The 22,412-nt window shown below is 42.0% G+C and overlaps 17 non-coding genes across 17 annotated transcripts; all 17 read left to right on the top strand.

Annotated features, from left to right (window-relative positions):
• Nucleotides 1-65: 65 nt before the first annotated feature.
• Nucleotides 66-138, top strand: trnar-acg. The gene has a single exon. It is a non-coding gene; the product is annotated as a tRNA-Arg (tRNA).
• Nucleotides 139-1,840: 1,702 nt separating this feature from the next.
• On the top strand, nt 1,841-1,912 carry trnah-gug. Its single transcript has one exon. It is a non-coding gene; the product is annotated as a tRNA-His (tRNA).
• A 239-nt stretch (nt 1,913-2,151) lies between these two features.
• Nucleotides 2,152-2,224, top strand: trnar-acg. Its single transcript has one exon. It is a non-coding gene; the product is annotated as a tRNA-Arg (tRNA).
• Nucleotides 2,225-3,924: 1,700 nt separating this feature from the next.
• On the top strand, nt 3,925-3,996 carry trnah-gug. The gene has a single exon. It is a non-coding gene; the product is annotated as a tRNA-His (tRNA).
• A 239-nt stretch (nt 3,997-4,235) lies between these two features.
• Nucleotides 4,236-4,308, top strand: trnar-acg. Its single transcript has one exon. It is a non-coding gene; the product is annotated as a tRNA-Arg (tRNA).
• A 1,698-nt stretch (nt 4,309-6,006) lies between these two features.
• Nucleotides 6,007-6,078, top strand: trnah-gug. The gene has a single exon. It is a non-coding gene; the product is annotated as a tRNA-His (tRNA).
• Nucleotides 6,079-6,317: 239 nt separating this feature from the next.
• On the top strand, nt 6,318-6,390 carry trnar-acg. Its single transcript has one exon. It is a non-coding gene; the product is annotated as a tRNA-Arg (tRNA).
• A 1,697-nt stretch (nt 6,391-8,087) lies between these two features.
• Nucleotides 8,088-8,159, top strand: trnah-gug. The gene has a single exon. It is a non-coding gene; the product is annotated as a tRNA-His (tRNA).
• A 239-nt stretch (nt 8,160-8,398) lies between these two features.
• Nucleotides 8,399-8,470, top strand: trnar-acg. Its single transcript has one exon. It is a non-coding gene; the product is annotated as a tRNA-Arg (tRNA).
• Nucleotides 8,471-10,166: 1,696 nt separating this feature from the next.
• trnah-gug lies at nt 10,167-10,238 on the top strand. Its single transcript has one exon. It is a non-coding gene; the product is annotated as a tRNA-His (tRNA).
• A 239-nt stretch (nt 10,239-10,477) lies between these two features.
• On the top strand, nt 10,478-10,549 carry trnar-acg. Its single transcript has one exon. It is a non-coding gene; the product is annotated as a tRNA-Arg (tRNA).
• Nucleotides 10,550-12,245: 1,696 nt separating this feature from the next.
• Nucleotides 12,246-12,317, top strand: trnah-gug. The gene has a single exon. It is a non-coding gene; the product is annotated as a tRNA-His (tRNA).
• Nucleotides 12,318-12,556: 239 nt separating this feature from the next.
• trnar-acg lies at nt 12,557-12,628 on the top strand. Its single transcript has one exon. It is a non-coding gene; the product is annotated as a tRNA-Arg (tRNA).
• Nucleotides 12,629-16,066: 3,438 nt separating this feature from the next.
• Nucleotides 16,067-16,139, top strand: trnar-acg. The gene has a single exon. It is a non-coding gene; the product is annotated as a tRNA-Arg (tRNA).
• Nucleotides 16,140-17,837: 1,698 nt separating this feature from the next.
• trnah-gug lies at nt 17,838-17,909 on the top strand. Its single transcript has one exon. It is a non-coding gene; the product is annotated as a tRNA-His (tRNA).
• A 2,006-nt stretch (nt 17,910-19,915) lies between these two features.
• Nucleotides 19,916-19,987, top strand: trnah-gug. The gene has a single exon. It is a non-coding gene; the product is annotated as a tRNA-His (tRNA).
• A 1,994-nt stretch (nt 19,988-21,981) lies between these two features.
• On the top strand, nt 21,982-22,054 carry trnar-acg. The gene has a single exon. It is a non-coding gene; the product is annotated as a tRNA-Arg (tRNA).
• Nucleotides 22,055-22,412: the final 358 nt, after the last annotated feature.

Below are 22,412 nucleotides of genomic sequence, written 5' to 3'. Positions count from 1 at the left end.
AAGACCCCTGCCGTTTGTAATCACTGCTGTGAGAACCAAGCTGCTCCCACAGGTGCCCGAGTGCAGGGCTAGTGGCGCAATGGATAACGCGTCTGACTACGGATCAGAAGATTCTAGGTTCGACTCCTGGCTAGCTCGTTCTGCCCTTTAGCTTGTAAATCGCTCAAGCTTCAACAGCAATGTTCTGTCTCTATATACCGTGTGTCATGGTACATTTACATGTGAATGGAGCCAAATCAAAGAATACGGCTCCGAGCGGGAATGATCATGCGACACCCAAGCGACTCGTGAAAAACCCAACGTTTGAACTTTTCAGAGGAGAACAACAGACGCAGATCACTTAAGAGATTAAAGTAATGAAAGAATTTGGATTTGAAGATAATTGTGGAAACGCAAACTTAATTTTTACAGCATCACTTTGAGATCAGAGAGTGTAATTTTATGTACCTGACTACTGGGTGAAATGTTCAACCCAGATGCGACATTTTGTGTTTCCAAGATTTAAAGTTTAAGCTGCACAAACACTTTTAGGCAGAGAAAGATAAGAAGAAAGTGTCACGGGATCCAAATAAAATAGAAAAGTCAGACCCACTATGACCTGAACACCTCCATTGTCATCGAGTCTGTCTCAGCCACCTGGGGGTTTCAACTCTGGAACGTCAGATCTCCAGAGTAGGTGACTTGCTGACTGAGTCACTTACTGGTGAGAAGCGCCTTCTACACAACATCTCACAAGTTGAGGTAGTGACGTCACATGTGCCAGACCCGGATAGTTTTATCACTATAAACTTCAAACGCTTACAACAGTCAAGATGTTGGTGAGAAAAAAAAAATTCAAAATCATGCGTCATTCTGCCGGTTTTGGGTGTGTTGTTTCATACAAATCCAGCCAGCGAATTACGAGGTATCAGCGTTTTGTAAGTGTTGCGCCCCCTAGTGGAAGAAAATCCCAGGACGCATCAAGTTTGGTGACAATAGCTTAAGCCAAATTTGATTTACGGGCATTTATGTAAAATTGTACGTAAATACACAAAAGTAAAAATTTATGGAAAAAAACCCAAAAAACAGATTGACGTATCAAAGTTCTTTTGATAACTTTTGATCAGCGGCGTCCATAGATGATCCTGCCAAAGTTTCAGGTCGATTGGAGAAACCGTCTGGGACGAGTTTGCAAAAATAGGTTTTAGAGAAAAGAGATAAAAAGTCATTCAATTTGACATTTTTAGAGCAGAAGACCTTTGGAGCAAAGATGCAGATGAATCCAGAGATTAAAATAATGAAAGAAGTTTGACTCTAAACGAAGCCGTTTTCGAAATAATTGCAAAAACGCAAAGTTGATTGTTATAGCGCCACCATGAGGTCTATGAGGGCCATTTCTTTCTTTTTTTTGCCTGAGTAGTGGGTGGAATTTGTAACCTACGTGCCAATTTTGGTGAGTTTTCGTCCAGCAGTTTTTGCTGCCCAAACACTTTAAGCAGAGAAAAGGAAGAAAAGAAGAATCAGAACAAAACCAATAGGGCTCCAGCAGCTTTGCTGCTTGGATCCCTAAAAACTGGACCATCAACATGTGGTAAAGGGTGTCTGAGCCCTTGACATCAGTCCCTCACAGAATCAAACAGCCTAATCTTGTGTTTAGTGTTACTTGCTCATCATATTTCTTTGAATGACAACATTTGTCCATTAGGACGTAGAAAGCAGTGTTACGTAAACAATCCATGGAAATTGACTGTCTGTTGTCACACATCATTCAGGAAACCCATACAGATAAAATAGTAGAATATTTGCTATTCAGAGCTGAAACTATCCTCTCACAACATGAAGGGACGCAGCCGTTCAAGTGGCCGTGATCGTATAGTGGTTAGTACTCTGCGTTGTGGCCGCAGCAACCCCGGTTCGAATCCGGGTCACGGCAGAAGGTGTCAGCGGCCTTGTTTTTTATTCAGTTGCTTTACTGTACTCCGAAATCTATTTCATTTTACGTAGTTTTAAACCCGATAGCTCAAGTAAATTTCCCTGTGTCAGGCCCCATACTTTCCAACTGACCTATTATTTGACCGGCGTCCCCCCACACATGTCTATGACGAACAAGACCCCTGCCGTTTGTAATCACTGCTGTGAGAACCAAGCTGCTCCCACAGGTGCCCGAGTGCAGGGCTAGTGGCGCAATGGATAACGCGTCTGACTACGGATCAGAAGATTCTAGGTTCGACTCCTGGCTAGCTCGTTCTGCCCTTTAGCTTGTAAATCGCTCAAGCTTCAACAGCAATGTTCTGTCTCTATATACCGTGTGTCATGGTACATTTACATGTGAATGGAGCCAAATCAAAGAATACGGCTCCGAGCGGGAATGATCATGCGACACCAAATGACTCGTGAAAAACCCAACGTTTGAACTTTTCAGAGGAGAACAACAGACGCAGATCACTTAAGAGATTAAAGTAATGAAAGAATTTGGATTTGAAGATAATTGTGGAAACGCAAACTTAATTTTTACAGCATCACTTTGAGATCAGAGAGTGTAATTTTATGTACCTGACTACTGGGTGAAATGTTCAACCCAGATGCGACATTTTGTGTTTCCAAGATTTAAAGTTTAAGCTGCACAAACACTTTTAGGCAGAGAAAGATAAGAAGAAAGTGTCACGGGATCCAAATAAAATAGAAAAGTCAGACCCACTATGACCTGAACACCTCCATTGTCATCGAGTCTGTCTCAGCCACCTGGGGGTTTCAACTCTGGAACGTCAGATCTCCAGAGTAGGTGACTTGCTGACTGAGTCACTTACTGGTGAGAAGCGCCTTCTACACAACATCTCACAAGTTGAGGTAGTGACGTCACATGTGCCAGACCCGGATAGTTTTATCACTATAAACTTCAAACGCTTACAACAGTCAAGATGTTGGTGAGAAAAAAAAATTCAAAATCATGCGTCATTCTGCCGGTTTTGGGTGTGTTGTTTCATACAAATCCAGCCAGCGAATTACGAGGTATCAGCGTTTTGTAAGTGTTGCGCCCCCTAGTGGAAGAAAATCCCAGGACGCATCAAGTTTGGTGACAATAGCTTAAGCCAAATTTGATTTACGGGCATTTATGTAAAATTGTACGTAAATACACAAAAGTAAAAATTTATGGAAAAAACCCCAAAAAACAGATTGACGTATCAAAGTTCTTTTGATAACTTTTGATCAGCGGCGTCCATAGATGATCCTGCCAAAGTTTCAGGTCGATTGGAGAAACCGTCTGGGACGAGTTTGCAAAAATAGGTTTTAGAGAAAAGAGATAAAAAGTCATTCAATTTGACATTTTTAGAGCAGAAGACCTTTGGAGCAAAGATGCAGATGAATCCAGAGATTAAAATAATGAAAGAAGTTTGACTCTAAACGAAGCCGTTTTCGAAATAATTGCAAAAACGCAAAGTTGATTGTTATAGCGCCACCATGAGGTCTATGAGGGCCATTTCTTTCTTTTTTTTGCCTGAGTAGTGGGTGGAATTTGTAACCTACGTGCCAATTTTGGTGAGTTTTCGTCCAGCAGTTTTTGCTGCCCAAACACTTTAAGCAGAGAAAAGGAAGAAAAGAAGAATCAGAACAAAACCAATAGGGCTCCAGCAGCTTTGCTGCTTGGATCCCTAAAAACTGGACCATCAACATGTGGTAAAGGGTGTCTGAGCCCTTGACATCAGTCCCTCACAGAATCAAACAGCCTAATCTTGTGTTTAGTGTTACTTGCTCATCATATTTCTTTGAATGACAACATTTGTCCATTAGGACGTAGAAAGCAGTGTTACGTAAACAATCCATGGAAATTGACTGTCTGTTGTCACACATCATTCAGGAAACCCATACAGATAAAATAGTAGAATATTTGCTATTCAGAGCTGAAACTATCCTCTCACAACATGAAGGGACGCAGCCGTTCAAGTGGCCGTGATCGTATAGTGGTTAGTACTCTGCGTTGTGGCCGCAGCAACCCCGGTTCGAATCCGGGTCACGGCAGAAGGTGTCAGCGGCCTTGTTTTTTATTCAGTTGCTTTACTGTACTCCGAAATCTATTTCATTTTACGTAGTTTTAAACCCGATAGCTCAAGTAAATTTCCCTGTGTCAGGCCCCATACTTTCCAACTGACCTATTATTTGACCGGCGTCCCCCCACACATGTCTATGACGAACAAGACCCCTGCCGTTTGTAATCACTGCTGTGAGAACCAAGCTGCTCCCACAGGTGCCCGAGTGCAGGGCTAGTGGCGCAATGGATAACGCGTCTGACTACGGATCAGAAGATTCTAGGTTCGACTCCTGGCTAGCTCGTTCTGCCCTTTAGCTTGTAAATCGCTCAAGCTTCAACAGCAATGTTCTGTCTCTATATACCGTGTGTCATGGTACATTTACATGTGAATGGAGCCAAATCAAAGAATACGGCTCCGAGCGGGAATGATCATGGACCCAAGCGACTCGTGAAAAACCCAACGTTTGAACTTTTCAGAGGAGAACAACAGACGCAGATCACTTAAGAGATTAAAGTAATGAAAGAATTTGGATTTGAAGATAATTGTGGAAACGCAAACTTAATTTTTACAGCATCACTTTGAGATCAGAGAGTGTAATTTTATGTACCTGACTACTGGGTGAAATGTTCAACCCAGATGCGACATTTTGTGTTTCCAAGATTTAAAGTTTAAGCTGCACAAACACTTTTAGGCAGAGAAAGATAAGAAGAAAGTGTCACGGGATCCAAATAAAATAGAAAAGTCAGACCCACTATGACCTGAACACCTCCATTGTCATCGAGTCTGTCTCAGCCACCTGGGGGTTTCAACTCTGGAACGTCAGATCTCCAGAGTAGGTGACTTGCTGACTGAGTCACTTACTGGTGAGAAGCGCCTTCTACACAACATCTCACAAGTTGAGGTAGTGACGTCACATGTGCCAGACCCGGATAGTTTTATCACTATAAACTTCAAACGCTTACAACAGTCAAGATGTTGGTGAGAAAAAAAAATTCAAAATCATGCGTCATTCTGCCGGTTTTGGGTGTGTTGTTTCATACAAATCCAGCCAGCGAATTACGAGGTATCAGCGTTTTGTAAGTGTTGCGCCCCCTAGTGGAAGAAAATCCCAGGACGCATCAAGTTTGGTGACAATAGCTTAAGCCAAATTTGATTTACGGGCATTTATGTAAAATTGTACGTAAATACACAAAAGTAAAAATTTATGGAAAAAACCCCAAAAAACAGATTGACGTATCAAAGTTCTTTTGATAACTTTTGATCAGCGGCGTCCATAGATGATCCTGCCAAAGTTTCAGGTCGATTGGAGAAACCGTCTGGGACGAGTTTGCAAAAATAGGTTTTAGAGAAAAGAGATAAAAAGTCATTCAATTTGACATTTTTAGAGCAGAAGACCTTTGGAGCAAAGATGCAGATGAATCCAGAGATTAAAATAATGAAAGAAGTTTGACTCTAAACGAAGCCGTTTTCGAAATAATTGCAAAAACGCAAAGTTGATTGTTATAGCGCCACCATGAGGTCTATGAGGGCCATTTCTTTCTTTTTTTTGCCTGAGTAGTGGGTGGAATTTGTAACCTACGTGCCAATTTTGGTGAGTTTTCGTCCAGCAGTTTTTGCTGCCCAAACACTTTAAGCAGAGAAAAGGAAGAAAAGAAGAATCAGAACAAAACCAATAGGGCTCCAGCAGCTTTGCTGCTTGGATCCCTAAAAACTGGACCATCAACATGTGGTAAAGGGTGTCTGAGCCCTTGACATCAGTCCCTCACAGAATCAAACAGCCTAATCTTGTGTTTAGTGTTACTTGCTCATCATATTTCTTTGAATGACAACATTTGTCCATTAGGACGTAGAAAGCAGTGTTACGTAAACAATCCATGGAAATTGACTGTCTGTTGTCACACATCATTCAGGAAACCCATACAGATAAAATAGTAGAATATTTGCTATTCAGAGCTGAAACTATCCTCTCACAACATGAAGGGACGCAGCCGTTCAAGTGGCCGTGATCGTATAGTGGTTAGTACTCTGCGTTGTGGCCGCAGCAACCCCGGTTCGAATCCGGGTCACGGCAGAAGGTGTCAGCGGCCTTGTTTTTTATTCAGTTGCTTTACTGTACTCCGAAATCTATTTCATTTTACGTAGTTTTAAACCCGATAGCTCAAGTAAATTTCCCTGTGTCAGGCCCCATACTTTCCAACTGACCTATTATTTGACCGGCGTCCCCCCACACATGTCTATGACGAACAAGACCCCTGCCGTTTGTAATCACTGCTGTGAGAACCAAGCTGCTCCCACAGGTGCCCGAGTGCAGGGCTAGTGGCGCAATGGATAACGCGTCTGACTACGGATCAGAAGATTCTAGGTTCGACTCCTGGCTAGCTCGTTCTGCCCTTTAGCTTGTAAATCGCTCAAGCTTCAACAGCAATGTTCTGTCTCTATATACCGTGTGTCATGGTACATTTACATGTGAATGGAGCCAAATCAAAGAATACGGCTCCGAGCGGGAATGATCGGACCCAAGCGACTCGTGAAAAACCCAACGTTTGAACTTTTCAGAGGAGAACAACAGACGCAGATCACTTAAGAGATTAAAGTAATGAAAGAATTTGGATTTGAAGATAATTGTGGAAACGCAAACTTAATTTTTACAGCATCACTTTGAGATCAGAGAGTGTAATTTTATGTACCTGACTACTGGGTGAAATGTTCAACCCAGATGCGACATTTTGTGTTTCCAAGATTTAAAGTTTAAGCTGCACAAACACTTTTAGGCAGAGAAAGATAAGAAGAAAGTGTCACGGGATCCAAATAAAATAGAAAAGTCAGACCCACTATGACCTGAACACCTCCATTGTCATCGAGTCTGTCTCAGCCACCTGGGGGTTTCAACTCTGGAACGTCAGATCTCCAGAGTAGGTGACTTGCTGACTGAGTCACTTACTGGTGAGAAGCGCCTTCTACACAACATCTCACAAGTTGAGGTAGTGACGTCACATGTGCCAGACCCGGATAGTTTTATCACTATAAACTTCAAACGCTTACAACAGTCAAGATGTTGGTGAGAAAAAAAAAATTCAAAATCATGCGTCATTCTGCCGGTTTTGGGTGTGTTGTTTCATACAAATCCAGCCAGCGAATTACGAGGTATCAGCGTTTTGTAAGTGTTGCGCCCCCTAGTGGAAGAAAATCCCAGGACGCATCAAGTTTGGTGACAATAGCTTAAGCCAAATTTGATTTACGGGCATTTATGTAAAATTGTACGTAAATACACAAAAGTAAAAATTTATGGAAAAAAACCCAAAAAACAGATTGACGTATCAAAGTTCTTTTGATAACTTTTGATCAGCGGCGTCCATAGATGATCCTGCCAAAGTTTCAGGTCGATTGGAGAAACCGTCTGGGACGAGTTTGCAAAAATAGGTTTTAGAGAAAAGAGATAAAAAGTCATTCAATTTGACATTTTTAGAGCAGAAGACCTTTGGAGCAAAGATGCAGATGAATCCAGAGATTAAAATAATGAAAGAAGTTTGACTCTAAACGAAGCCGTTTTCGAAATAATTGCAAAAACGCAAAGTTGATTGTTATAGCGCCACCATGAGGTCTATGAGGGCCATTTCTTTCTTTTTTTTGCCTGAGTAGTGGGTGGAATTTGTAACCTACGTGCCAATTTTGGTGAGTTTTCGTCCAGCAGTTTTTGCTGCCCAAACACTTTAAGCAGAGAAAAGGAAGAAAAGAAGAATCAGAACAAAACCAATAGGGCTCCAGCAGCTTTGCTGCTTGGATCCCTAAAAACTGGACCATCAACATGTGGTAAAGGGTGTCTGAGCCCTTGACATCAGTCCCTCACAGAATCAAACAGCCTAATCTTGTGTTTAGTGTTACTTGCTCATCATATTTCTTTGAATGACAACATTTGTCCATTAGGACGTAGAAAGCAGTGTTACGTAAACAATCCATGGAAATTGACTGTCTGTTGTCACACATCATTCAGGAAACCCATACAGATAAAATAGTAGAATATTTGCTATTCAGAGCTGAAACTATCCTCTCACAACATGAAGGGACGCAGCCGTTCAAGTGGCCGTGATCGTATAGTGGTTAGTACTCTGCGTTGTGGCCGCAGCAACCCCGGTTCGAATCCGGGTCACGGCAGAAGGTGTCAGCGGCCTTGTTTTTTATTCAGTTGCTTTACTGTACTCCGAAATCTATTTCATTTTACGTAGTTTTAAACCCGATAGCTCAAGTAAATTTCCCTGTGTCAGGCCCCATACTTTCCAACTGACCTATTATTTGACCGGCGTCCCCCCACACATGTCTATGACGAACAAGACCCCTGCCGTTTGTAATCACTGCTGTGAGAACCAAGCTGCTCCCACAGGTGCCCGAGTGCAGGGCTAGTGGCGCAATGGATAACGCGTCTGACTACGGATCAGAAGATCTAGGTTCGACTCCTGGCTAGCTCGTTCTGCCCTTTAGCTTGTAAATCGCTCAAGCTTCAACAGCAATGTTCTGTCTCTATATACCGTGTGTCATGGTACATTTACATGTGAATGGAGCCAAATCAAAGAATACGGCTCCGAGCGGGAATGATCGGACCCAAGCGACTCGTGAAAAACCCAACGTTTGAACTTTTCAGAGGAGAACAACAGACGCAGATCACTTAAGAGATTAAAGTAATGAAAGAATTTGGATTTGAAGATAATTGTGGAAACGCAAACTTAATTTTTACAGCATCACTTTGAGATCAGAGAGTGTAATTTTATGTACCTGACTACTGGGTGAAATGTTCAACCCAGATGCGACATTTTGTGTTTCCAAGATTTAAAGTTTAAGCTGCACAAACACTTTTAGGCAGAGAAAGATAAGAAGAAAGTGTCACGGGATCCAAATAAAATAGAAAAGTCAGACCCACTATGACCTGAACACCTCCATTGTCATCGAGTCTGTCTCAGCCACCTGGGGGTTTCAACTCTGGAACGTCAGATCTCCAGAGTAGGTGACTTGCTGACTGAGTCACTTACTGGTGAGAAGCGCCTTCTACACAACATCTCACAAGTTGAGGTAGTGACGTCACATGTGCCAGACCCGGATAGTTTTATCACTATAAACTTCAAACGCTTACAACAGTCAAGATGTTGGTGAGAAAAAAAAAATTCAAAATCATGCGTCATTCTGCCGGTTTTGGGTGTGTTGTTTCATACAAATCCAGCCAGCGAATTACGAGGTATCAGCGTTTTGTAAGTGTTGCGCCCCCTAGTGGAAGAAAATCCCAGGACGCATCAAGTTTGGTGACAATAGCTTAAGCCAAATTTGATTTACGGCATTTATGTAAAATTGTACGTAAATACACAAAAGTAAAAATTTATGGAAAAAACCCCAAAAAACAGATTGACGTATCAAAGTTCTTTTGATAACTTTTGATCAGCGGCGTCCATAGATGATCCTGCCAAAGTTTCAGGTCGATTGGAGAAACCGTCTGGGACGAGTTTGCAAAAATAGGTTTTAGAGAAAAGAGATAAAAAGTCATTCAATTTGACATTTTTAGAGCAGAAGACCTTTGGAGCAAAGATGCAGATGAATCCAGAGATTAAAATAATGAAAGAAGTTTGACTCTAAACGAAGCCGTTTTCGAAATAATTGCAAAAACGCAAAGTTGATTGTTATAGCGCCACCATGAGGTCTATGAGGGCCATTTCTTTCTTTTTTTTGCCTGAGTAGTGGGTGGAATTTGTAACCTACGTGCCAATTTTGGTGAGTTTTCGTCCAGCAGTTTTTGCTGCCCAAACACTTTAAGCAGAGAAAAGGAAGAAAAGAAGAATCAGAACAAAACCAATAGGGCTCCAGCAGCTTTGCTGCTTGGATCCCTAAAAACTGGACCATCAACATGTGGTAAAGGGTGTCTGAGCCCTTGACATCAGTCCCTCACAGAATCAAACAGCCTAATCTTGTGTTTAGTGTTACTTGCTCATCATATTTCTTTGAATGACAACATTTGTCCATTAGGACGTAGAAAGCAGTGTTACGTAAACAATCCATGGAAATTGACTGTCTGTTGTCACACATCATTCAGGAAACCCATACAGATAAAATAGTAGAATATTTGCTATTCAGAGCTGAAACTATCCTCTCACAACATGAAGGGACGCAGCCGTTCAAGTGGCCGTGATCGTATAGTGGTTAGTACTCTGCGTTGTGGCCGCAGCAACCCCGGTTCGAATCCGGGTCACGGCAGAAGGTGTCAGCGGCCTTGTTTTTTATTCAGTTGCTTTACTGTACTCCGAAATCTATTTCATTTTACGTAGTTTTAAACCCGATAGCTCAAGTAAATTTCCCTGTGTCAGGCCCCATACTTTCCAACTGACCTATTATTTGACCGGCGTCCCCCCACACATGTCTATGACGAACAAGACCCCTGCCGTTTGTAATCACTGCTGTGAGAACCAAGCTGCTCCCACAGGTGCCCGAGTGCAGGGCTAGTGGCGCAATGGATAACGCGTCTGACTACGGATCAGAAGATCTAGGTTCGACTCCTGGCTAGCTCGTTCTGCCCTTTAGCTTGTAAATCGCTCAAGCTTCAACAGCAATGTTCTGTCTCTATATACCGTGTGTCATGGTACATTTACATGTGAATGGAGCCAAATCAAAGAATACGGCTCCGAGCGGGAATGATCGGACCCAAGCGACTCGTGAAAAACCCAACGTTTGAACTTTTCAGAGGAGAACAACAGACGCAGATCACTTAAGAGATTAAAGTAATGAAAGAATTTGGATTTGAAGATAATTGTGGAAACGCAAACTTAATTTTTACAGCATCACTTTGAGATCAGAGAGTGTAATTTTATGTACCTGACTACTGGGTGAAATGTTCAACCCAGATGCGACATTTTGTGTTTCCAAGATTTAAAGTTTAAGCTGCACAAACACTTTTAGGCAGAGAAAGATAAGAAGAAAGTGTCACGGGATCCAAATAAAATAGAAAAGTCAGACCCACTATGACCTGAACACCTCCATTGTCATCGAGTCTGTCTCAGCCACCTGGGGGTTTCAACTCTGGAACGTCAGATCTCCAGAGTAGGTGACTTGCTGACTGAGTCACTTACTGGTGAGAAGCGCCTTCTACACAACATCTCACAAGTTGAGGTAGTGACGTCACATGTGCCAGACCCGGATAGTTTTATCACTATAAACTTCAAACGCTTACAACAGTCAAGATGTTGGTGAGAAAAAAAAAATTCAAAATCATGCGTCATTCTGCCGGTTTTGGGTGTGTTGTTTCATACAAATCCAGCCAGCGAATTACGAGGTATCAGCGTTTTGTAAGTGTTGCGCCCCCTAGTGGAAGAAAATCCCAGGACGCATCAAGTTTGGTGACAATAGCTTAAGCCAAATTTGATTTACGGCATTTATGTAAAATTGTACGTAAATACACAAAAGTAAAAATTTATGGAAAAAACCCCAAAAAACAGATTGACGTATCAAAGTTCTTTTGATAACTTTTGATCAGCGGCGTCCATAGATGATCCTGCCAAAGTTTCAGGTCGATTGGAGAAACCGTCTGGGACGAGTTTGCAAAAATAGGTTTTAGAGAAAAGAGATAAAAAGTCATTCAATTTGACATTTTTAGAGCAGAAGACCTTTGGAGCAAAGATGCAGATGAATCCAGAGATTAAAATAATGAAAGAAGTTTGACTCTAAACGAAGCCGTTTTCGAAATAATTGCAAAAACGCAAAGTTGATTGTTATAGCGCCACCATGAGGTCTATGAGGGCCATTTCTTTCTTTTTTTTGCCTGAGTAGTGGGTGGAATTTGTAACCTACGTGCCAATTTTGGTGAGTTTTCGTCCAGCAGTTTTTGCTGCCCAAACACTTTAAGCAGAGAAAAGGAAGAAAAGAAGAATCAGAACAAAACCAATAGGGCTCCAGCAGCTTTGCTGCTTGGATCCCTAAAAACTGGACCATCAACATGTGGTAAAGGGTGTCTGAGCCCTTGACATCAGTCCCTCACAGAATCAAACAGCCTAATCTTGTGTTTAGTGTTACTTGCTCATCATATTTCTTTGAATGACAACATTTGTCCATTAGGACGTAGAAAGCAGTGTTACGTAAACAATCCATGGAAATTGACTGTCTGTTGTCACACATCATTCAGGAAACCCATACAGATAAAATAGTAGAATATTTGCTATTCAGAGCTGAAACTATCCTCTCACAACATGAAGGGACGCAGCCGTTCAAGTGGCCGTGATCGTATAGTGGTTAGTACTCTGCGTTGTGGCCGCAGCAACCCCGGTTCGAATCCGGGTCACGGCAGAAGGTGTCAGCGGCCTTGTTTTTTATTCAGTTGCTTTACTGTACTCCGAAATCTATTTCATTTTACGTAGTTTTAAACCCGATAGCTCAAGTAAATTTCCCTGTGTCAGGCCCCATACTTTCCAACTGACCTATTATTTGACCGGCGTCCCCCCACACATGTCTATGACGAACAAGACCCCTGCCGTTTGTAATCACTGCTGTGAGAACCAAGCTGCTCCCACAGGTGCCCGAGTGCAGGGCTAGTGGCGCAATGGATAACGCGTCTGACTACGGATCAGAAGATCTAGGTTCGACTCCTGGCTAGCTCGTTCTGCCCTTTAGCTTGTAAATCGCTCAAGCTTCAACAGCAATGTTCTGTCTCTATATACCGTGTGTCATGGTACATTTACATGTGAATGGAGCCAAATCAAAGAATACGGCTCCGAGCGGGAATGATCGGGACCCAAGCGACTCGTGAAAAACCCAACGTTTGAACTTTTCAGAGGAGAACAACAGACGCAGATCACTTAAGAGATTAAAGTAATGAAAGAATTTGGATTTGAAGATAATTGTGGAAACGCAAACTTAATTTTTACAGCATCACTTTGAGATCAGAGAGTGTAATTTTATGTACCTGACTACTGGGTGAAATGTTCAACCCAGATGCGACATTTTGTGTTTCCAAGATTTAAAGTTTAAGCTGCACAAACACTTTTAGGCAGAGAAAGATAAGAAGAAAGTGTCACGGGATCCAAATAAAATAGAAAAGTCAGACCCACTATGACCTGAACACCTCCATTGTCATCGAGTCTGTCTCAGCCACCTGGGGGTTTCAACTCTGGAACGTCAGATCTCCAGAGTAGGTGACTTGCTGACTGAGTCACTTACTGGTGAGAAGCGCCTTCTACACAACATCTCACAAGTTGAGGTAGTGACGTCACATGTGCCAGACCCGGATAGTTTTATCACTATAAACTTCAAACGCTTACAACAGTCAAGATGTTGGTGAGAAAAAAAAAATTCAAAATCATGCGTCATTCTGCCGGTTTTGGGTGTGTTGTTTCATACAAATCCAGCCAGCGAATTACGAGGTATCAGCGTTTTGTAAGTGTTGCGCCCCCTAGTGGAAGAAAATCCCAGGACGCATCAAGTTTGGTGACAATAGCTTAAGCCAAATTTGATTTACGGCATTTATGTAAAATTGTACGTAAATACACAAAAGTAAAAATTTATGGAAAAAAACCCCAAAAAACAGATTGACGTATCAAAGTTCTTTTGATAACTTTTGATCAGCGGCGTCCATAGATGATCCTGCCAAAGTTTCAGGTCGATTGGAGAAACCGTCTGGGACGAGTTTGCAAAAATAGGTTTTAGAGAAAAGAGATAAAAAGTCATTCAATTTGACATTTTTAGAGCAGAAGACCTTTGGAGCAAAGATGCAGATGAATCCAGAGATTAAAATAATGAAAGAAGTTTGACTCTAAACGAAGCCGTTTTCGAAATAATTGCAAAAACGCAAAGTTGATTGTTATAGCGCCACCATGAGGTCTATGAGGGCCATTTCTTTCTTTTTTTTGCCTGAGTAGTGGGTGGAATTTGTAACCTACGTGCCAATTTTGGTGAGTTTTCGTCCAGCAGTTTTTGCTGCCCAAACACTTTAAGCAGAGAAAAGGAAGAAAAGAAGAATCAGAACAAAACCAATAGGGCTCCAGCAGCTTTGCTGCTTGGATCCCTAAAAACTGGACCATCAACATGTGGTAAAGGGTGTCTGAGCCCTTGACATCAGTCCCTCACAGAATCAAACAGCCTAATCTTGTGTTTAGTGTTACTTGCTCATCATATTTCTTTGAATGACAACATTTGTCCATTAGTCCCTGTGTCAGGCCCCATACTTTCCAACTGACCTATTATTTGACCGGCGTCCCCCCACACATGTCTATGACGAACAAGACCCCTGCCGTTTGTAATCACTGCTGTGAGAACCAAGCTGCTCCCACAGGTGCCCGAGTGCAGGGCTAGTGGCGCAATGGATAAAGCGTCTGACTACGGATCAGAAGATTCTAGGTTCGACTCCTGCCTAGCTCGTTCTGCCCTTTAGCTTGTAAATCGCTCAAGCTTCAACAGCAATGTTCTGTCTCTATATACCGTGTGTCATGGTACATTTACATGTGAATGGAGCCAAATCAAAGAATACGGCTCCGAGCGGGAATGATCGGGACCCAAGCGACTCGTGAAAAACCCAACGTTTGAACTTTTCAGAGGAGAACAACAGACGCAGATCACTTAAGAGATTAAAGTAATGAAAGAATTTGAATTTGAAGATAATTGTGGAAACGCAAACTTAATTTTTACAGCATCACTTTGAGATCAGAGAGTGTAATTTTATGTACCTGACTACTGGGTGAAATGTTCAACCCAGATGCGACATTTTGTGTTTACAAGATTTAAAGTTTAAGCTGCACAAACACTTTTAGGCAGAGAAAGATAAGAAGAAAGTGTCACGGGATCCAAATAAAATAGAAAAGTCAGACCCACTATGACCTGAACACCTCCATTGTCATCGAGTCTGTCTCAGCCACCTGGGGGTTTCAACTCTGGAACGTCAGATCTCCAGAGTAGGTGACTTGCTGACTGAGTCACTTACTGGTGAGAAGCGCCTTCTACACAACATCTCACAAGTTGAGGTAGTGACGTCACATGTGCCAGACCCGGATAGTTTTGTCACTTTAAACTTCAAACGCTTACAACAGTCAAGATGTTGGTGAGAAAAAAAAAATTCAAAATCATGCGTCGTTCTGCCGGTTTTGGGTGTGTTGTTTCATACAAATCCAGCCAGCGAATTACGAGGTATCAGCGTTTTGTAAGTGTTGCGCCCCCTAGTGGAAGAAAATCCCAGGACGCATCAAGTTTGGTGACAATAGCTTAAGCCAAATTTGATTTACGGCATTTATGTAAAATTGTACGTAAATACACAAAAGTAAAAATTTATGCAAAAAAACCCAAAAAACAGATTGACGTATCAAAGTTCTTTTGATAACTTTTGATCAGCGGCGTCCATAGATGATCCTGCCAAAGTTTCAGGTCGATTGGAGAAACCGTCTGGGACGAGTTTGCAAAAATAGGTTTTAGAGAAAAGAGATAAAAAGTCATTCAATTTGACATTTTTAGAGCAGAAGACCTTTGGAGCAAAGATGCAGATGAATCCAGAGATTAAAATAATGAAAGAAGTTTGACTCTAAACGAAGCCGTTTTCGAAATAATTGCAAAAACGCAAAGTTGATTGTTATAGCGCCACCATGAGGTCTATGAGGGCCATTTCTTTCTTTTTTTTGCCTGAGTAGTGGGTGGAATTTGTAACCTACGTGCCAATTTTGGTGAGTTTTCGTCCAGCAGTTTTTGCTGCCCAAACACTATAAGCAGAGAAAAGGAAGAAAAGAAGAATCAGAACAAAACCAATAGGGCTCCAGCAGCTTTGCTGCTTGGATCCCTAAAAACTGGACCATCAACATGTGGTAAAGGGTGTCTGAGCCCTTGACATCAGTCCCTCACAGAATCAAACAGCCTAATCTTGTGTTTAGTGTTACTTGCTCATCATATTTCTTTGAATGACAACATTTGTCCATTAGTCCCTGTGTCAGGCCCCATACTTTCCAACTGACCTATTATTTGACCGGCGTCCCCCCACACATGTCTATGACGAACAAGACCCCTGCCGTTTGCAATCACTGCTGTGAGAACCAAGCTGCTCCCACAGGTGCCCGAGTGCAGGGCTAGTGGCGCAATGGATAACGCGTCTGACTACGGATCAGAAGAATCTAGGTTCGACTCCTGGCTAGCTCGTTCTGCCCTTTAGCTTGTAAATCGCTCAAGCTTCAACAGCAATGTTCTGTCTCTATATACCGTGTGTCATGGTACATTTACATGTGAATGGAGCCAAATCAAAGAATACGGCTCCGAGCGGGAATGATCGGGACCCAAGCGACTCGTGAAAAACCCAACGTTTGAACTTTTCAGAGGAGAACAACAGACGCAGATCACTTAAGAGATTAAAGTAATGAAAGAATTTGGATTTGAAGATAATTGTGGAAACGCAAACTTAATTTTTACAGCATCACTTTGAGATCAGAGAGTGTAATTTTATGTACCTGACTACTGGGTGAAATGTTCAACCCAGATGCGACATTTTGTGTTTCCAAGATTTAAAGTTTAAGCTGCACAAACACTTTTAGGCAGAGAAAGATAAGAAGAAAGTGTCACGGGATCCAAATAAAATAGAAAAGTCAGACCCACTATGACCTGAACACCTCCATTGTCATCGAGTCTGTCTCAGCCACCTGGGGGTTTCAACTCTGGAACGTCAGATCTCCAGAGTAGGTGACTTGCTGACTGAGTCACTTACTGGTGAGAAGCGCCTTCTACACAACATCTCACAAGTTGAGGTAGTGACGTCACATGTGCCAGACCCGGATAGTTTTGTCACTTTAAACTTCAAACGCTTACAACAGTCAAGATGTTGGTGAGAAAAAAAAAATTCAAAATCATGCGTCGTTCTGCCGGTTTTGGGTGTGTTGTTTCATACAAATCCAGCCAGCGAATTACGAGGTATCAGCGTTTTGTAAGTGTTGCGCCCCCTAGTGGAAGAAAATCCCAGGACGCATCAAGTTTGGTGACAATAGCTTAAGCCAAATTTGATTTACGGCATTTATGTAAAATTGTACGTAAATACACAAAAGTAAAAATTTATGCAAAAAAAACCCAAAAAACAGATTGACGTATCAAAGTTCTTTTGATAACTTTTGATCAGCGGCGTCCATAGATGATCCTGCCAAAGTTTCAGGTCGATTGGAGAAACCGTCTGGGACGAGTTTGCAAAAATAGGTTTTAGAGAAAAGAGATAAAAAGTCATTCAATTTGACATTTTTAGAGCAGAAGACCTTTGGAGCAAAGATGCAGATGAATCCAGAGATTAAAATAATGAAAGAAGTTTGACTCTAAACGAAGCCGTTTTCGAAATAATTGCAAAAACGCAAAGTTGATTGTTATAGCGCCACCATGAGGTCTATGAGGGCCATTTCTTTCTTTTTTTTGCCTGAGTAGTGGGTGGAATTTGTAACCTACGTGCCAATTTTGGTGAGTTTTCGTCCAGCAGTTTTTGCTGCCCAAACACTTTAAGCAGAGAAAAGGAAGAAAAGAAGAATCAGAACAAAACCAATAGGGCTCCAGCAGCTTTGCTGCTTGGATCCCTAAAAACTGGACCATCAACATGTGGTAAAGGGTGTCTGAGCCCTTGACATCAGTCCCTCACAGAATCAAACAGCCTAATCTTGTGTTTAGTGTTACTTGCTCATCATATTTCTTTGAATGACAACATTTGTCCATTAGGACGTAGAAAGCAGTGTTACGTAAACAATCCATGGAAATTGACTGTCTGTTGTCACACATCATTCAGGAAACCCATACAGATAAAATAGTAGAATATTTGCTATTCAGAGCTGAAACTATCCTCTCACAACATGAAGGGACGCAGCCGTTCAAGTGGCCGTGATCGTATAGTGGTTAGTACTCTGCGTTGTGGCCGCAGCAACCCCGGTTCGAATCCGGGTCACGGCAGAAGGTGTCAGCGGCCTTGTTTTTTATTCAGTTGCTTTACTGTACTCCGAAATCTATTTCATTTTACGTAGTTTTAAACCCGATAGCTCAAGTAAATTTCCCTGTGTCAGGCCCCATACTTTCCAACTGACCTATTATTTGACCGGCGTCCCCCCACACATGTCTATGACGAACAAGACCCCTGCCGTTTGTAATCACTGCTGTGAGAACCAAGCTGCTCCCACAGGTGCCCAGTGCAGGGCTAGTGGCGCAATGGATAACGAGTCTGACTACGGATCAGAAGATTCTAGGTTCGACTCCTGGCTAGCTCGTTCTGCCCTTTAGCTTGTAAATCGCTCAAGCTTCAACAGCAATGTTCTGTCTCTATATACCGTGTGTCATGGTACATTTACATGTGAATGGAGCCAAATCAAAGAATACGGCTCCGAGCGGGAATGATCGGGACCCAAGCGACTCGTGAAAAACCCAACGTTTGAACTTTTCAGAGGAGAACAACAGACGCAGATCACTTAAGAGATTAAAGTAATGAAAGAATTTGGATTTGAAGATAATTGTGGAAACGCAAACTTAATTTTTACAGCATCACTTTGAGATCAGAGAGTGTAATTTTATGTACCTGACTACTGGGTGAAATGTTCAACCCAGATGCGACATTTTGTGTTTCCAAGATTTAAAGTTTAAGCTGCACAAACACTTTTAGGCAGAGAAAGATAAGAAGAAAGTGTCACGGGATCCAAATAAAATAGAAAAGTCAGACCCACTATGACCTGAACACCTCCATTGTCATCGAGTCTGTCTCAGCCACCTGGGGGTTTCAACTCTGGAACGTCAGATCTCCAGAGTAGGTGACTTGCTGACTGAGTCACTTACTGGTGAGAAGCGCCTTCTACACAACATCTCACAAGTTGAGGTAGTGACGTCACATGTGCCAGTCCCGGATAGTTTTGTCACTTAAACTTCAAACGCTTACAACAGTCAAGATGTTGGTGAGAAAAAAAAAATTCAAAATCATGCGTCGTTCTGCCGGTTTTGGGTGTGTTGTTTCATACAAATCCAGCCAGCGAATTACGAGGTATCAGCGTTTTGTAAGTTTGCGCCCCCTAGTGGAAGAAAATCCCAGGACGCATCAAGTTTGGTGACAATAGCTTAAGCCAAATTTGATTTACGGCATTTATGTAAAATTGTACGTAAATACACAAAAGTAAAAATTTATGCAAAAAACCCCAAAAAACAGATTGACGTATCAAAGTTCTTTTGATAACTTTTGATCAGCGGCGTCCATAGATGATCCTGCCAAAGTTTCAGGTCGATTGGAGAAACCGTCTGGGACGAGTTTGCAAAAATAGGTTTTAGAGAAAAGAGATAAAAAGTCATTCAATTTGACATTTTTAGAGCAGAAGACCTTTGGAGCAAAGATGCAGATGAATCCAGAGATTAAAATAATGAAAGAAGTTTGACTCTAAACGAAGCCGTTTTCGAAATAATTGCAAAAACGCAAAGTTGATTGTTATAGCGCCACCATGAGGTCTATGAGGGCCATTTCTTTCTTTTTTTTGCCTGAGTAGTGGGTGGAATTTGTAACCTACGTGCCAATTTTGGTGAGTTTTCGTCCAGCAGTTTTTGCTGCCCAAACACTTTAAGCAGAGAAAAGGAAGAAAAGAAGAATCAGAACAAAACCAATAGGGCTCCAGCAGCTTTGCTGCTTGGATCCCTAAAAACTGGACCATCAACATGTGGTAAAGGGTGTCTGAGCCCTTGACATCAGTCCCTCACAGAATCAAACAGCCTAATCTTGTGTTTAGTGTTACTTGCTCATCATATTTCTTTGAATGACAACATTTGTCCATTAGGACGTAGAAAGCAGTGTTACGTAAACAATCCATGGAAATTGACTGTCTGTTGTCACACATCATTCAGGAAACCCATACAGATAAAATAGTAGAATATTTGCTATTCAGAGCTGAAACTATCCTCTCACAACATGAAGGTACGCAGCCGTTCAAGTGGCCGTGATCGTATAGTGGTTAGTACTCTGCGTTGTGGCCGCAGCAACCCCGGTTCGAATCCGGGTCACGGCAGAAGGTGTCAGCGGCCTTGTTTTTTATTCAGTTGCTTTACTGTACTCCGAAATCTATTTCATTTTACGTAGTTTTAAACCCGATAGCTCAAGTAAATTTCCCTGTGTCAGGCCCCATACTTTCCAACTGACCTATTATTTGACCGGCGTCCCCCCACACATGTCTATGACGAACAAGACCCCTGCCGTTTGTAATCACTGCTGTGAGAACCAAGCTGCTCCCACAGGTGCCCAAGTGCAGGGCTAGTGGCGCAATGGATAACGAGTCTGACTACGGATCAGAAGATTCTAGGTTCGACTCCTGGCTAGCTCGTTCTGCTCTTTAGCTTGTAAATCGCTCAAGCTTCAACAGCAATGTTCTGTCTCTATATACCGTGTGTCATGGTACATTTACATGTGAATGGAGCCAAATCAAAGAATACGGCTCCGAGCGGGAATGATCGGGACCCAAGCGACTCGTGAAAAACCCAACGTTTGAACTTTTCAGAGGAGAACAACAGACGCAGATCACTTAAGAGATTAAAGTAATGAAAGAATTTGGATTTGAAGATAATTGTGGAAACGCAAACTTAATTTTTACAGCATCACTTTGAGATCAGAGAGTGTAATTTTATGTACCTGACTACTGGGTGAAATGTTCAACCCAGATGCGACATTTTGTGTTTCCAAGATTTAAAGTTTAAGCTGCACAAACACTTTTAGGCAGAGAAAGATAAGAAGAAAGTGTCACGGGATCCAAATAAAATAGAAAAGTCAGACCCACTATGACCTGAACACCTCCATTGTCATCGAGTCTGTCTCAGCCACCTGGGGGTTTCAACTCTGGAACGTCAGATCTCCAGAGTAGGTGACTTGCTGACTGAGTCACTTACTGGTGAGAAGCGCCTTCTACACAACATCTCACAAGTTGAGGTAGTGACGTCACATGTGCCAGACCCGGATAGTTTTATCACTATAAACTTCAAACGCTTACAACAGTCAAGATGTTGGTGAGAAAAAAAAAATTCAAAATCATGCGTCATTCTGCCGGTTTTGGGTGTGTTGTTTCATACAAATCCAGCCAGCGAATTACGAGGTATCAGCGTTTTGTAAGTGTTGCGCCCCCTAGTGGAAGAAAATCCCAGGACGCATCAAGTTTGGTGACAATAGCTTAAGCCAAATTTGATTTACGGCATTTATGTGAAATTGTATGTAAATACACAAAAGTAAAAATTTATGGAAAAAAACCCAAAAAACAGATTGACGTATCAAAGTTCTTTTGATAACTTTTGATCAGCGGCGTCCATAGATGATCCTGCCAAAGTTTCAGGTCGATTGGAGAAACCGTCTGGGACGAGTTTGCAAAAATAGGTTTTAGAGAAAAGAGATAAAAAGTCATACAATTTGACATTTTTAGAGCAGAAGACCTTTGGAGCAAAGATGCAGATGAATCCAGAGATTAAAATAATGAAAGAAGTTTGACTCTAAACGAAGCCGTTTTCGAAATAATTGCAAAAACGCAAAGTTGATTGTTATAGCGCCACCATGAGGTCTATGAGGGCCATTTCTTTCTTTTTTTTGCCTGAGTAGTGGGTGGAATTTGTAACCTACGTGCCAATTTTGGTGAGTTTTCGTCCAGCAGTTTTTGCTGCCCAAACACTATAAGCAGAGAAAAGGAAGAAAAGAAGAATCAGAACAAAACCAATAGGGCTCCAGCAGCTTTGCTGCTTGGATCCCTAAAAACTGGACCATCAACATGTGGTAAAGGGTGTCTGAGCCCTTGACATCAGTCCCTCACAGAATCAAACAGCCTAATCTTGTGTTTAGTGTTACTTGCTCATCATATTTCTTTGAATGACAACATTTGTCCATTAGTCCCTGTGTCAGGCCCCATACTTTCCAACTGACCTATTATTTGACCGGCGTCCCCCCACACATGTCTATGACGAACAAGACCCCTGCCGTTTGTAATCACTGCTGTGAGAACCAAGCTGCTCCCACAGGTGCCCGAGTGCAGGGCTAGTGGCGCAATGGATAACGCGTCTGACTACGGATCAGAAGAATCTAGGTTTGACTCCTGGCTAGCTCGTTCTGCCCTTTAGCTTGTAAATCGCTCAAGCTTCAACAGCAATGTTCTGTCTCTATATACCGTGTGTCATGGTACATTTACATGTGAATGGAGCCAAATCAAAGAATACGGCTCCGAGCGGGAATGATCGGGACCCAAGCGACTCGTGAAAAACCCAACGTTTGAACTTTTCAGAGGAGAACAACAGACGCAGATCACTTAAGAGATTAAAGTAATGAAAGAATTTGGATTTGAAGATAATTGTGGAAACGCAAACTTAATTTTTACAGCATCACTTTGAGATCAGAGAGTGTAATTTTATGTACCTCACTACTGGGTGAAATGTTCAACCCAGATGCGACATTTTGTGTTTCCAAGA

The sequence above is a fragment of the Micropterus salmoides genome, unplaced genomic scaffold, assembly GCF_014851395.1.
Source record: "Micropterus salmoides isolate LMB-PRFRI ecotype aquatic unplaced genomic scaffold, ASM1485139v1 Ms_hic_scaffold_1, whole genome shotgun sequence".
In the NCBI taxonomy this organism is placed as follows: Eukaryota; Metazoa; Chordata; class Actinopteri; order Centrarchiformes; family Centrarchidae; genus Micropterus; species Micropterus salmoides.
The sequence above is the reverse complement of the archived record's forward strand: the minus strand, read 5'-3'. Positions and strand labels throughout refer to the sequence as shown.